Here is a 9,802-nt window from a genome sequence, read left to right on the forward strand (position 1 = left end):
ATGTTCATTTTAACCCAGGCAATCCTGCCCAATAGAGAAAGCTGCAACTTGCTCCAGGTTTCTAAATCTTTCTTTACTTGTTGGAGTAATTTATCATAATTATTCTCTTTCAGTGATTTACCTTGTGGTATTAACCATATTCCTAAGTATTTGACTCTTTTTGTTACCTGTATCCCCATCGTTACTTCTAATTCTTTCTTCTGATTTTCTGTAAGTTTTTGGTCATTAATTTTGTCTTTTTTCTATTAATTTTTAGTCCCGCAACTGCGCCAAATCGTTCTAATTCTTTTATTAAGTTGTATCCTTTCTCTATAGGTTCTTCCAAAAAGAAGACCATGTCGTCAGCAAACATTTGTAATTTATATTCTTCTGATTTGATCCTCAATCCTTTAATTTCAGAGTTTTGCCTAATGCGTGTTAAAAGTGATTCTAGGGCAAATATGAAGAGAAGAGGTGAGAGAGGGCAGCCCTGTCTAACACCTTTTTCTATATTTATTGGACCTGTTTGTTCCCCATTAATTAATATATTAGCCTGTTGTGTGTCATAAATTGTTGTTATAATATTTTCAAATTTAGTGCCAAGACTCATATTGTAAATTTTTTGAATTAGAAAATGCCAATTTAAATTGTCAAATGCTTTTTCTGCGTCTAAGAACATAAGTGCGAATTGTTTCTCCGGATGGGCTTCATAGAATTCCAAGACATCAATAAGTGTTCTTAGATTGTTCTTTATTTGTCGGGACGGGAGAAATCCATTTTGGTCTACGTGAATGTGTGGGTTTAAAACTTCTTTTAATCTATTAGCAATAATGGAGGTAAATAATTTGTAATCAGCGTTTAGAAGTGAGATTGGTCTGTAATTATTAATATATCTGTGGTCATGTCCTTCTAATGTCAACAATCTAGTATTTCTTAATGTTATCCATTCCTTAACCCACATCAAATTTGTAGCTTGGTATTACAACTCCCAATTAGGCAAACCAAATCCTCCTCTTATTCTAGCATCTTGCAAAAGTTTCAACTTTATTCTCGCTTTCTTACCTTGCCATATATATTTCAACACAATTTTATTTAAATCTTCAAAATAATCTTTTCCAAGCCTAATTGGAATTGTTTGAAACAAATAAAATTCTGGGTAATATATTCATCTTGATTGTTGATATTCTCCCTATTAATGACAGTTGTATTTTTCCCATTTCGCCAAATCTAGCACTATCTGCTGCTTAAGTTTGATATAATTATTCTCTTTTAGTGTACTGCATCTTGCTGTCAAGTGTATCCCCAAATATTTGATCTTATTCGTAACCTGGATTTTCAATAGGTCTGCCAGTTCTTCCTTTTGTCTTGATAGCATATTCTTTGTCAAGATCTTTGTCTTATCTTTATTTATTTTCAAACCAGCCACCTTTCCATATGTCTCTATCTTTTCTATCAATTTTGATGCTGTTTCTAATGGGTCTTCTAGAATGAAAACCAGATCATCTGCCAATGCTTGCAACTGAAATTCTTGGGACTCCCACTGCTTTTTGATCAGGTTCAGAAACATCTGGGGCACAGGTACAGCATCCACTACAGATGCTTTCTCAGTGAACAGGAAATCCTCCTGATCCTCTCCCTCCGTGGGAAGGTCCTCAGTGACCATGTCCTTTTTAAGATGAGCTTTAACCAGCAGAGTTTCTGATAGTTCCAAATCTCCATTTCTAAGAATTGAAAAACGAAGCCAAAAGAACCCTTCCCGCCTTGTGCATCTTCTTTGTACTTTTTAAGTTCCATTTTCAATTCATCCAGAAGTGGTGCCATTGTATAAATTTTTAAACAACCACCCAATTGATTTTAGTCATTCAAATATAATAACCAAAAATCCAAAGATCACCAAATAATCCAAATACACGCAAGCTGTTTCTTTTTTGCTCTATTTTTTCACTTTCTCTTCCTGGGGTTACTATTTAGTTGCAAAGTTTCAGTTAAAATGTATCTTTTAGAAGTCTTGTTGAAGTTTTACTGTAGATTCTTTTTAATTCCAGGCAGTCTCCTCCCTCTTCCAGATCCTGCCCTTATTCTTTTTCTCTCCCTTCCTGCTTATGAAAAAGAAAATTTTTAATGTCCAGAAATCTTTATTATCCCTTTGGCATTTTGTTTTATTTTCAGCTTAATTACCTATTGATGTCAAAGCGGATTTTTCCAATTTCTTATTAAAGTCTCTTAGTTGTCAGTATAGGGAAGGAGAGAGAAGAAAAAAAAAACCCAAACCTTTCCCTTTTCACTTTCCTTCGCTGCTTCCGACTCTTCTTTGGGAGCGATGTTATTTTTTGTAAGTTTAAGTTCCAAGGTACCTTAGTTGTTGCTTTTACAATTTAACCCAGTCAGCCAAAACTTTCACTTCTTATCTTCCTCCTGCACATTCTTTTCCAGTCGAGTTCTTCTTTGTGGTGGCCATTTCTGACCACCGCTGCAACCGCCTTCGGGAAAGGGAGTAATGGCCAGCTGAGGAGGAGAGATGCAGCTCTCCTCGACCCTGCTGGCGGTCTCCCCCCTCTTCACCACCTCTACGGGGTGGCTTAGCCCCGAAACCAGCCGGCTCAGGGCGCTCCAGCGGCGAGCCCAGACAGAAACCACGCACGATCGCGGATTTCTGTCTGTCGCCGAAGCCCTTCAAACCGGAAGTCCAGGGCTACTGATATTTCTCAACAACTGAGAATGATAGCTGAAGAAAAGGAAAGAGGAAATATAAATCACATTTGCCATTTCCTAACATAAATTCAATGTTTTGATGGACTAGTTCAGCCAGAGATTAGTAATGCAATGAAAATAAATGTAAAGAAACTATCTTAATTGAAACCTTATTGTATTGAGTTCACACCTGTAAGGTTAAAAAGAAGCATTTCCCCCATATCTTTTTCCTTTTTAAAAACAGTTTGATCTACTGATACCAAAAGCAATCACAGCCATATTAGCCTATGTAGGAAAAAATCCAAATTTCATGCTTAGGTGTATCTTTATCAAGATCAAAGTAGCATAAGTGTACAAGTTTTGGGGTAGTCCAAAACTGTTCACGAGAGTCCAAAAATTAAGCTAGATGTTTTTTTAAAATTATTTATACATTTTTCTTTAAGTGCTTACTAAGCATTGTATTGTCTGAATCAATTTACAAATAGTGATAATAGTAATGACATTCTTTTGTTGTTGTTCTTAGTTGCGAAGTTGTGTCTGACCCACCATGATCCCATGGACAACATTCCTCCAGGACTTCCTGTCTTCTACCATCTTCTGGAGTCCATTTAGGCTAATGCCTACTGCTTCAGTGACTCCATCCAGCCACCTCATTCTCTGTCGTCCCCTTCTTCTATTGCCCTCAATCTTTCCCAGCATTAGGCTTCTCCAGTGAGTCCTTCCTTCTCATTAGGTGGCCAAAGTATTTGAGTTTCATCTTCAGGATTTGGCCTTCTAAAAAGCAGTTATTTGATTTCCTCTAGGACTGACCAGTTTGATCGCCTTGCAGTCCAAGGGACTCGCAGGAGTCTTCTCCAGCACCATAGTTCAAAGGCCTCAATTCTTTGGCGCTCAGCCTTTCTTATGGTCCAACTTTCACAGCCATACATTGCAACTGGGAAAACCATAGTGATGGGCTGTCTGCTAAAATAAAGCAAGGTCATACACACACAGGAAAGTAAATCAGGAAGCCTGTAATTGTGGAATCTGTCTGACAAGAACAAAGAATTCTTATCCATAGGAAATATGCATGTGTAAATCTTGTAACTCCTGGCTAATTAGAAAACTGATAAAAGTAATACGAGTTAGACAACTTACAGACCTCAGCTAAAAGTTAGGAATAGAGATGGCCTGCAGCAAATCAAATGCGTATTAGATAACTACTAGGGCATTCATTAGCCAAGACTTGAGAATAGGGACAGCTAGAAACCAATAGAACAAATTGTAGAATTATTACTAAATGTTTATTAGATAGTATTTCTTATTATCTCACTTTGTCTCACCTTCTCCTTTAGTGAAAACGTATAAAACTTACTCAATCCTTTGTTCTTGGCTCTTGGCATTTTGACCAGGATCCCTTTTCCTTGGAGTACTCCAATAAAAAGCAATCAGAAAACCTGCACTTTGTGTCTGATGTCCATCATTGGCACCAGGCTCAGACCCAAATTGGGGACAACAATCACCTTGACTATATGCACTTTTGTTGGCAGGATAATGTCTCTGCTTTTTAATATGCTGTCTAGATTTGCCATAGCTTTCCTCTCCAGAAGCATCTTTTAATTTCTTGGGTGTAGTCCCCATCTGTGGTGATCTTGGAGCCCAGTAAAATAAAATCTGTCACTACCTCCATTTCTTCCCCATCTGTTTGCCAGGAATTGATAAACACGACGGGATGGTCACTGACTTCGAGCCAGACATCCTAGAATGTGAAGTGAAATGAGCCTTAGGAAATCTGAGCAACAACAAAGCTAGTGGAGGTGACAGCATTCCAGCTGAGCTATTCAAAATCTTAAAAGACGATGCAGTAAAAGTGCTACACTTAATCTGCCAGCAAATTTGGAAAACTCAACAGTGGCCACAGTTTACATTCCAATTCCAAAGAAAGGCAATGCCAAAGAATGTTCAAACTATCACACAATTGCACTCATTTCACATGCTGGTAAAGTTATGCTTAAAATCGTACAAGCTAGACTCGAGCAGTATGTGGATAGAGAACTATCAGAAGTACAGGCAGGATTTCGAAAAGGCAGAGGAACTAGAGATCAAATTGCCAACATATGCTGGATCATGGAGAAAGCTTGGGAGTTCCAGAAAAACATCTAGTTCTGTTTCATTGACTATGCTAAAGCCTTTGATTGTGTGGATCACAACAAATTGTGGCAAGTTCTTAGAGATGGGAATACCAGACCATCTTATTTGTCTCTTGAGAAACCTATATGCGGGTCAAGAAGCAACAATGAGAACTGGACACGGAATCATTGATTGGTTCAAAATTGGGAAAGGAGTCCAACAAGGCTGTATACCGATATATAATTCTTTACTAATATTTAATAATTATGTATAACAATATTCTTCCAATTTCTAACTTTATTATCTAACCAATGGTAAAACAAATTCCAAATTAGAAAGTATTCTGTGTCTTCTTGTCCTTTATGTTAACCTACCCATTTCCGCAAAATACTAATTTTCTCTGCAGGGATTTCCTCATTTTTCCAATATTGTGCTATTATAATTCTCACTGTCATCAAAACATGTACTATTAAATATACCTTCCCTTTATTATATTTTTTCTGGCAGTATACCTAACAAAACTATTTCTGGTTTTAAGTCTATATGTTGTTTTATCATTTTCTCTAACCAAGTATGTATTTTCGTCCATTTTTTCCCCTTTGGACATGTCCACTACATATGGTAGGTAATAAGAGCCTGGTGTGTAGTTACATTTCCAACATTTGGTGAACATGTTTTTAAACATCTTTGCTAGTCTTGCCGGTGGCACATGCCACCTGTAAAACATTTTATATAAGTTTTCCTTGTATGTAGTTGCCATTGTCAATTTATAATTTCTATCCCAGTGTTTTTGCCATTTGTCTAATTCTATTATATATTCAAAGTTTTTTGCCCATACTATCATTCTTTCACTTGTTCATCTTCCATTTTCAGGCTTAATAATTAACTATATATTTTCTTTATTAATTTTTCACCTGTTCCTAATAGTATCTGATCAAGTGCTGTTGGTTCTTTCTAAAAACCATATATTTTAGCATCTTTCACATATGTTGATTGTATTTGCAAATGTGGCCACCATAAGGTGGTCCACACCTTCATTTTGTAGTTCCTGTTTAGTTTTAAGTTCCACTTTCTCATTTAAAATATCTTTATACATTACAATTTTTTTCCAAATTTATAACATTTGGGTATGTAAGTGCTTCCATTGTGGAAAGCCAGACTGGAATTTTGATATAATTTTTTGCTTTAACTTTTTCCCATATTAAGAGTACAGCGTTCCTTACATAATGTCTTTGAAAGTACTTATGTATTTTATTTTTTCCATACCACAAGAGGTATGGTATGCCGATCCACTTGGAAGTCATGTTCCTCCAGCAGTAACAAACTTCTATTTCTCAGATTTATCCATTCTTTCACCCATGTTAGTGCAAAGGCCTGGTAATAAAGGCCCCAATCTGGCAGTCCAAAGCCCCCATTCTTCTTTGAGTCTTGTAACATTTTCAGTCATTCTCGCTTTTTTCCCTTTCCAAACATATTTCAAAATTATTGCATTTAATTCATCAAAGTATTTTTTTCTCTTGCTTTATAGGAATCGTTTGAAACAGAAACAGTAGCTTTGGCAAGATATTCATTTTTATAGTTGCTATTCTTCCTATCATTGACAATTGCAAATTTTTCCAATTCTCCAGGTCAAGTTTAATTTGTTTGTATTAACCTTATATCTTCTTTAATAGTTGCACACCTAGCTGTTAAATAAATTCCCAAATATTTTACTCTTTTAACTACCTGAAGACCTATTTTCTTTGTCAGTTCATTTTTCTGTTTATCTGTAAGGTTTTTAGCTAATATTTTCATTTTTTCTTTATTTATTCTCAATCCTGCTACTTCTCTATACTCCTCATTTTTTTCCATTAACTTAGGGCCAGATTCCAATGGTTCTTCTAAAATAAATACCAAGACATCTGCAAATGCTTGTAGTTTGTATTTTTCTCTTTTTATTTTCAAGCCTTTTATTTCTGGATCCTGTCTAATATGTCTATTTAATGCTTCCAACGTTAATATAAATAGTAATGGGGACAGCGGACATCCTTGTCTTGTGCCTTTTTGAATGTTAAAAGTTTGCCATCAAGTCCCCATTTACTATCACTTTTGTCATTTGTTTGAAGTATATGGTCTTAATCATGTTCATAAACTTTTTACCATACTCCATGCACTATGTTGTAACATGAATTGCCAATTTACATCATCAATTGCTTTCTGTGCATCTAAAAAAATCAATGCCATTTGTTTATCAGAGAGCATTTCATAATATTCCAACATAAGTAAGATAACTCTTACATTTTTCTTAATTTGTCTTTTGTGTAAAAATTTGTTTTGGTCTGAGATAAATTCATTGAAGAATCTTTTTAGTCTTTCTGCTATTATTGATGCAAATATTTTATAATCTGCGTTTAATAGTGATATAGGCCTATAATTCTTTATCTGTGTTAAGTCTGAGTCTTCTTTCAGTATGAATATTTGCATCTATCCATGTGTTTGGCATCTTACCTTCCAATAATACTTCATTATAAATCTCTAGCATTGACAAATTCAATATATCCTAAAGGTATTTATACACTTCTGCGAGTAGTCTATCTGGCCCTGATGTTTTATTAGTCTTTTGTCTATTTATTGCCTCTGTTAATTCCATCACTGTTATTTTTTCATTTAGCATTGCTCTCACATTTTCAGATGTTTTGGGTAGTTTAGCCTTCTCTAGATATTGCTTTATCTTTCCCACTGCAATTTTTTCTTGATCATATAATTTCCCATAGAACTCCTGAATTATTTTCTTTTTGGACTCATCTTGGGATTGTAAAGTTTCTCTCTCATCTTGTAGTTTACTTATCAGTTTCTTCTCTTTCTTCTTTTTCAATGTATATGCTAACCATCTTCCTGGTTTATTGGTATTTTCAAAAAAGTTTTGTTTTACTCTTTTAATTTGTTGTGCCAATTCTAAAGCTAGATGTTTTAATCAATGAAATTTCCAAAATAAGATCAGTACCACCATGCTGTTTGTGTAAAGATGGCATTAAGTTACAGGTATTGAAAGTTGGATCCTGTCATGGCACATTCTCTTTGAGAGTGATTAGTTCAAAGTCATCCAGTAAGTTTCAGTGTACATAAATTGTATATAATGAGTATATGTGAAGAGAATAAAATATAAATAATACTGAGAGTATGTTTAACTTTGATTTACAATAGCCAGTTTCTCATAATGTGGAACTGATTAGATTTCCCAATTATTTCTAGGAATTTGTGTAAAACCACTATTTTTTGCAACTAAAATCTTTTAAAAACATTTTTTAGAAATACTTCTAAATGATTGAACAGGCTTAAATGCTCAAAATGCAGAAAACTTCTTAAAAATGCATTACAAGATATATACCTCCCTCAAATATATATGAGTTTGATGTATACAGAGATATTGTCTCTTATACATTGCCCATGTATTTTAGTCCTGTTTCACACTACAAAACACAAATGCTTAAGCAACTTTTAACATATTTCTGGAATTTTAAAAAGAAACAAGCAAAGACACACATGCCCTTTGATTCAAAGTACAGAATGTACATGGTTACCGACATAAATAAATCATAGCTTGTAGGAACTGCTGCCACTGACTACACCAACACAGTAACAAATCTGAAAATTAAAATGTGAAGTATTGGATGTAGCCAGCAAAAGTTGCAGCCTGTTGTTAACAAACGCCACGAAGAACAATAACAACGCTACCACCATGTATGAACGGTAGCAAACATTATAATAGATAAAAACTAAAAGTGAAACAGTTTTTCCCAGAATATTTTCCAGTTGGACTGCTATTCCCATCATCACGAAACAACGCGGAAGCTGCGTGAAGAAACTAGATGACATAATGGAGCGAGTTTCCTGCTTAACTCGACAGAATCAGATTGGAACAAAGTGAGCGATTAACGCCGAGAAGAGCAGAGAAATTGAGGGAAGTTATTTTTTTAACACCACTTCATTGGGATGATTGAAGTTATAGCTCTCTCAACTAGAGAACGGATACGACGTTCCCCTAAATTTCGCTGCGTCTGATTTAAACTTAATCTTTGCATTAAGAATAATTTACAACTAGATATATTAGCATGCACTGCCTCTCCCGAACGCTTTTCCAAATCCTCAAACCGTAGTTTCCTTGGCTTCCTAACATTGGACTTATTCCGAAAAGAGGGCTGAAAGTGTATTTTCACAACCAGATTACCGCTACTGCAAAGAACCACTCATAGCAATATCAGGACCAGCTTCATACAGAGTATCAGCACGAGGTGCCTTTGACAAGCAGCACAGGACCTTCTTCAATATCGAGAATCCCCGGACCTCGAGCTAAAATTGGCAGGCAGCCGGGCGGGGCTTGCATATCGGATATGGGATCGCAAGCGAGTCCAAGGCCCACCAAGGATCTCCAAGCACGGGAAATCAAGTTGATATTCTGTCCCTTGGCTCAGCGCTGCTAATCCAAATCTTCCTAAAACTTTCTTACGGCTCCAAAACAAAGTCCTCTTCCTGGGAACCCCGTTTTCGCCACGTAAGAACAATTTGTTTTCCGCAGATTGCAATACGCTCGTTCCCTCATCCGTGCACTCACCCGCCGATTGGTCGCCTGTTAACAACCCCGAACCCACCTTCTTTTTGCCTTTACGGACGGCTTCAGCGCTTCAACTATTCCTTACAGCTCGGTTTCAAAAAGCACGTTCTGCGCAAGCGTCATTCCAAAAATTAACTCCACCCCATAGTTCCTAATGGTGGGGAAAGAAAGCCAAGCTGTAAAGCGTGAATATGGGAGGAAAAGCTGTGCGAGAAGAGGCCGTTGCCCCGCCCCGGCTTATTCTGATTGTTTTAGTAGAGTGACCACTCCCTTGTTCTTCTCCGTTCTCTCCATGTATAATAATTTGTGTTTTCAATTCAGTTAAGGGCATAAGGCAGCGGAAATGGTTTCAGAGTTTAGGCAAAGAACTGAGTTCCCTTAAAGAGTTTTCCAAAAATTCAACTAAAATGCAAGCCAATACTTTCTCAGTTT

The 9,802-nt window shown here is 36.2% G+C and overlaps 1 protein-coding gene across 3 annotated transcripts in view; it reads right to left on the reverse strand.

The window, feature by feature from the left end:
• PRRG1 (proline rich and Gla domain 1) overlaps positions 1 to 9,587 on the reverse strand; it is a 35,502-nt gene extending 25,915 nt beyond the window's left edge. Inside the window, exon 1 of one of the 3 annotated variants that reach the window (XM_026686158.2) lies at positions 9,408 to 9,587. The gene's annotated coding sequence lies outside the window, so the exon portion shown is untranslated. Of the gene's footprint in view, positions 1 to 9,370 lie in introns of all 3 variants that reach the window. The other 2 variants (XM_087966839.1, XM_026686159.2) reach the window with 2 other exon arrangements.
• Positions 9,588 to 9,802: the final 215 nt, after the last annotated feature.

Source organism: Notechis scutatus, chromosome 5, assembly GCF_049901735.1.
Source record: "Notechis scutatus isolate UNSWTSFEM ecotype Mainland chromosome 5, rNotScu1.2, whole genome shotgun sequence".
In the NCBI taxonomy this organism is placed as follows: Eukaryota; Metazoa; Chordata; class Lepidosauria; order Squamata; family Elapidae; genus Notechis; species Notechis scutatus.